Here is a 6,349-nt window from a genome sequence, read left to right as displayed (position 1 = left end):
TGTCAATAGGGAAGAGCGGTAAGAAGCTCCACTCACACGGAAGTCACTTTCAAACTGAGCAGGTTTTTGTTACTCAACGTGGCAAATTCATGTGACCATCTTGAAAATTTGTGAAATTTGCATGGGGAAGTTTTTTTGATTGTGTGGACTCCTTTTAGAATTACTCGACTTCACACGCAAATTTTTTTTACAGGGCAACAGTAAATGTGACTGCACCTTTTAGGTCCATTGATCAAATTTTTTCTTTTGTTATGACCTTATTTGATTAAACACTTGCAAACATTGTCTCTGAACCAATGCTTTTGCTCAGTGTGACGCGTGAAGGCAGGCCAAGAAGGCAGGATACAGTAGTGAATCTGCCTTTACCAGGAAATTAACGTTCTTAGAAGTGACAAGACAGTTGACCCTGAGAGGTCAGCTAAATATCTACAGCGGATCTAAAATATGAATAGTTAATTATAACTACTTATGGTTAATTATTTATATTTCCGGTCGTTTAGCTAAATTTGCTACAGGTATATAATATTAAAATCAAATTTATTTAATAAAAATAATTGTTTTCACAAGATCACAATAAAGTGTCTATAGGCTAACACTTGAAATTGATTAAGAAACATCCCAGGGCTATTTTCTGTCTCTAATTAAATTTTTTTTTATTAATATGGTGGTATTATATATATATATATATATATATATATAAGTTGACAATCATTTATCAAATGTAACTATTTCTTTTTTTTTTTGTAATTTAGTTTTCTGTCATTTTGTAAGTAATTAAAATATAGCTAATGAAGTAGCATATATTAAACCGGGGCATATTTTTGAAAGTCTAAAATACCCTTTTATAGAATTATTACAAGCGTATGCATTTGAGAAGTACTGAATGACCCACATAATCTTCTCTGTTCCCTTATAGCGGTCATGATGTGGGTTGACTGAAGCACACAGCGATGGTGTAATCCAAAGGTGAGTCTTTAATTATCAAGCCAAGAGTTTAACACAGAATAACATAAATAGCAGAACATTCACACCACAACGTAACTTTAAAGCAAGACAAGAGAACTGAGGAAAACACAGGCTTATAAACACAGGGAACATGATTAGGCAGAACTGAAACAGGTGGAGAACTAAATCAAAACAGGTGAACAGAATAGACTAATCAGGGAACAACGGAAAACTGGGTCAAGGCAGGATGCACAGAAACGTAGGGGATATACAACCAAAACAGAACATAAACGTGACATAAATATGACAATAGCACTTCTAAGAATCCATAATAATAAGAGGAATTACAGCCATATTAGCTTCACATATATATTCGAATTGAATTGCATAATAAATAAATGCACTTTTTCACTATATATACTGTATATATATATATATGATATGAAATATATTGAGGGGATGTAGCCAACAAACTAGAAAATCCGCAAGGCCTTAAGGAGCAGCTCCTATAAAGATTCTCTCTCCACTCATACGTGGGCATCCATCAATAAGGCAATTGTTTAAGCTCCCAGCAGAGCTCGGCTCTGCCTGTGAAATTTATGAGAGCCAGAGCAAACAGACGAGTGGATGAATGGAGAGAGTGAATCCCGCAGGCAGACAGAACAGAGTCCTTAACAGTAACAACACAATCAATCAGGTCATACACACTTCACACTCAAGCCCAAGAATGCTCCCAACATCCCCTCTGCATCTTCGGCCTAGCTCATCATTGCGCTTCATGGTAAAAGGCAATTGAGGATGAATGATAGGACACAGGCTGCTCTATTTATACCAGATTTAGTGACTCAAAGGTGGCATTTGTTACCATCATCATCAAGTAACTGAGCAAATGGATGCAACTTCCTTTGCATATTTTATCTGTTGTTGCACGTCTCTGGATGATTGGAGAAAGATTTATGCTATAGTAACAACCTGAAATGGCAAAATTGAGTGGAGATGTAAGAAAGCAGTTTGCACTAAATTACACAAATTCACAGTGTGGATGATGTTACCGTCTTCACGTTGTTTTCGCACTGGAAACAGCCTCATGGTTAGCCAAGTAGCCGCTGGCATCCTAACAGCAATCAGTCACTGTATTTTACTCATTATGCAGCCCTGAGAGAAGCTCGGAGGAGGGTTTTATCCACATCGCAGCTGTGAATAGCAAAGCTTAGCCAGGGTTCGGGTGATGGCTCTTGAATTCACAAAGGGTACAGTTCGTACATGGCTACAACTGTGCATAGATTACTACTAACATGAAGACTAGAGGCAATGCAGAAAATCTGAGGTCTAGGGTTGCAATTGCACAAGGGATAGAACAACAGACAGCATAAAGTCTTGCTACAGAGAGCAATTGTGTTTTGCCCACAAACAATGATGTATCTTTTGAATAGAAAACATGTTGATCGCGACACAATCTGTCCCCACAGCAGTGTGGCAACACGGTGCTTGGGGACTTCATTATAATCTTGACTGTAAAACTTTGAGATGATCATAGAGAATTTTGTCTATTTCTTTTGTTTCTTTTCTCTCTGCCTATTTTTTCATCTCTCTCACTTTTGCTTCTTTGTTTAGCATGGATTTTGTTCCCACCTGACAGTGTTAATAGCCAGTTCTACTTTAGCAACTCTGGCCATCTGCGCTATTATCAGACAACGTTTTGATCTTTTCTAAAATAAGTCTTTGAAAGTGTTTGTGAAAGTGTTTGTTAGTTTTATAATGGAATCTTGTCATAGAGAATTTTGTCTATTTCTTTTGTTTCTTTTCTCTCTGCCTATTTTTTCATCTCTCTCACTTTTGCTTCTTTGTTTAGCATGGATTTTGTTCCCACCTGACAGTGTTAATAGCCAGTTCTACTTTAGCAACTCTGGCCATCTGCGCTATTATCAGACAACGTTTTGATCGTTTCTAAAATAAGTCTTTGAAAGTGTTTGTGAAAGTGTTTGTTAGTTTTATAATGGAATCTTGGGGAAATTATCCAGAATACAGTAAAACGTTGCTGCGGGGCCACTTCTAATAGTAACCCAGAGATTAAATGCATTTCTCCTTTTTCCAAATCTTTAAATAGATCCTGAGAAGTTCATGCTTCTGCAAACTGTTCACTGCTCATTCCCAAATGAACATAAGATATTACAGTAATCAGTAACATCAGCATGTCTACCGCCGTAAAGCTTAAATTATATTCATTTACATACATATTAATATAGTAAGTAGAACAGAATTGTGAGCACATGTTGTAGAAACATAAACATTTCTATTCATTTTCATGATCTGTGTGATGTTTGCTGTAATAATTTTGCAATCACTGGCATTTTAAGCACATTACTCTGTATCTACTCTACTGTTTAAAAGTGAGAAAAGAAAGAAATTAATACTATTATTCAGCAAGGACACACTAAATTAATCAAAAGTGACAGTAAAGACATTTATAATGTTACAAAAGGTTTCCATTTCAAATGCTGTTCTTTTTAACTTCATATTTGTTTAAAAAATAATTTAAAAACTGTACAAAAATAAATAAATAAATAAATAAATAAAATAAAAAACACAACTGTCGACATTGATGATAATAAGAAACGTTTCTTGAGCACCAAATTATAATGACACTAGAAAATCCGCAAGGCCTTAAGGAGCAGCTCCTATAAAGATTCTCTCTCCACTCATACGTGGGCATCCATCAATAAGGCAATTGTTTAAGCTCCCAGCAGAGCTCGGCTCTGCCTGTGAAATTTATGAGAGCCAGAGCAAACAGACGAGTGGATGAATGGAGAGAGTGAATCCCGCAGGCAGACGGAACAGAGTCCTTAACAGTAACAACACAATCAATCAGGTCATACACACTTCACACTCAAGCCCAAGAATGCTCCCAACATCCCCTCTGCATCTTCGGCCTAGCTCATCATTGCGCTTCATGGTAAAAGGCAATTGAGGATGAATGATAGGACACAGGCTGCTCTATTTATACCAGATTTAGTGACTCAAAGGTGGCATTTGTTACCATCATCATCAAGTAACTGAGCAAATGGATGCAACTTCCTTTGCATATTTTATCTGTTGTTGCACGTCTCTGGATGATTGGAGAAAGATTTATGCTATAGTAACAACCTGAAATGGCAAAATTGAGTGGAGATGTAAGAAAGCAGTTTGCACTAAATTACACAAATTCACAGTGTGGATGATGTTACCGTCTTCACGTTGTTTTCGCACTGGAAACAGCCTCATGGTTAGCCAAGTAGCCGCTGGCATCCTAACAGCAATCAGTCACTGTATTTTACTCATTATGCAGCCCTGAGAGAAGCTCGGAGGAGGGTTTTATCCACATCGCAGCTGTGAATAGCAAAGCTTAGCCAGGGTTCGGGTGATGGCTCTTGAATTCACAAAGGGTACAGTTCGTACATGGCTACAACTGTGCATAGATTACTACTAACATGAAGACTAGAGGCAATGCAGAAAATCTGAGGTCTAGGGTTGCAATTGCACAAGGGATAGAACAACAGACAGCATAAAGTCTTGCTACAGAGAGCAATTGTGTTTTGCCCACAAACAATGATGTATCTTTTGAATAGAAAACATGTTGATCGCGACACAATCTGTCCCCACAGCAGTGTGGCAACACGGTGCTTGGGGACTTCATTATAATCTTGACTGTAAAACTTTGAGATGATCATAGAGAATTTTGTCTATTTCTTTTGTTTCTTTTCTCTCTGCCTATTTTTTCATCTCTCTCACTTTTGCTTCTTTGTTTAGCATGGATTTTGTTCCCACCTGACAGTGTTAATAGCCAGTTCTACTTTAGCAACTCTGGCCATCTGCGCTATTATCAGACAACGTTTTGATCGTTTCTAAAATAAGTCTTTGAAAGTGTTTGTGAAAGTGTTTGTTAGTTTTATAATGGAATCTTGGGGAAATTATCCAGAATACAGTAAAACGTTGCTGCGGGGCCACTTCTAATAGTAACCCAGAGATTAAATGCATTTCTCCTTTTTCCAAATCTTTAAATAGATCCTGAGAAGTTCATGCTTCTGCAAACTGTTCACTGCTCATTCCCAAATGAACATAAGATATTACAGTAATCAGTAACATCAGCATGTCTACCGCCGTAAAGCTTAAATTATATTCATTTACATACATATTAATATAGTAAGTAGAACAGAATTGTGAGCACATGTTGTAGAAACATAAACATTTCTATTCATTTTCATGATCTGTGTGATGTTTGCTGTAATAATTTTGCAATCACTGGCATTTTAAGCACATTACTCTGTATCTACTCTACTGTTTAAAAGTGAGAAAAGAAAGAAATTAATACTATTATTCAGCAAGGACACACTAAATTAATCAAAAGTGACAGTAAAGACATTTATAATGTTACAAAAGGTTTCCATTTCAAATGCTGTTCTTTTTAACTTCATATTTGTTTAAAAAATAATTTAAAAACTGTACAAAAATAAATAAATAAATAAATAAATAAATAAATAAATAAATAAATAAAATAAAAAACACAAGTGTCGACATTGATGATAATAAGAAACGTTTCTTGAGCACCAAATCAGCATATTATAATGACTTCTGAAGGACCGTGTGACTCTAAAGACTGGAGTAATAGCTGCTGAAAATTCAGCCATCATAAAAATAAATAATAATAATAATAATAATAATAATAGAAAACAGGTATTTTAAATTATAAAGACATTTCACAATATCACTGTTTTTTTTATTAAATAAATGTAGCTTTGGTGAGCATAAGAGACTTTCAAAAACATTAAAAAAAAATCTTATATCTTACTGTATATAGACCTCAAACTTTTGAATGATAGTGTAACTATTTCTTTAAATAAATAGGGCAGTCTGTTCCTTCCAGCTCACCTAAGAATAATAACTACTCAATTTGTATCAATTTATGAGCATTTTTTAAGCGTGCTGACAGAAATCTCCAGTTCATTCCAATTGAATGTTGTATAAAGCTTGTCTGAGAAATCAACAGTAACCAAGGGAGTTTGAGCTTAGCAAAGGCATAGTCCTCTATTTCTGAAATTCTCTACTTGCCTAGTTTTGTGCACCCTCCAACCTGTTTGCATGATCTCCCGCAAGTATCTATCACCATGGTGACAATATCCTTCTTCTGTTGGAGCACTATATCATAATGTTAAGGAATACTGAAGCACAGATTTGTATAACCATTGCATAAAGAAGACTAAAACCATAAATTAGACCTCGGCTGTGACCTGACTTGACCTGAACATGTGATCAAGAGTGGCCAAAAGACCAAACCAAAATCATGCAGCCTGCTAAGCTCAAAGATGACAGTTATTGACATAAAAAAAAAATTTTATTAAATAAATAATTATATATATATATATATATA

The sequence above is a fragment of the Sinocyclocheilus grahami genome, unplaced genomic scaffold, assembly GCF_001515645.1.
Source record: "Sinocyclocheilus grahami isolate Dianchi unplaced genomic scaffold, SAMN03320097.WGS_v1.1 scaffold266.1, whole genome shotgun sequence".
NCBI lineage: Eukaryota > Metazoa > Chordata > Actinopteri > Cypriniformes > Cyprinidae > Sinocyclocheilus > Sinocyclocheilus grahami.
This window is presented reverse-complemented; position numbering follows the sequence as displayed.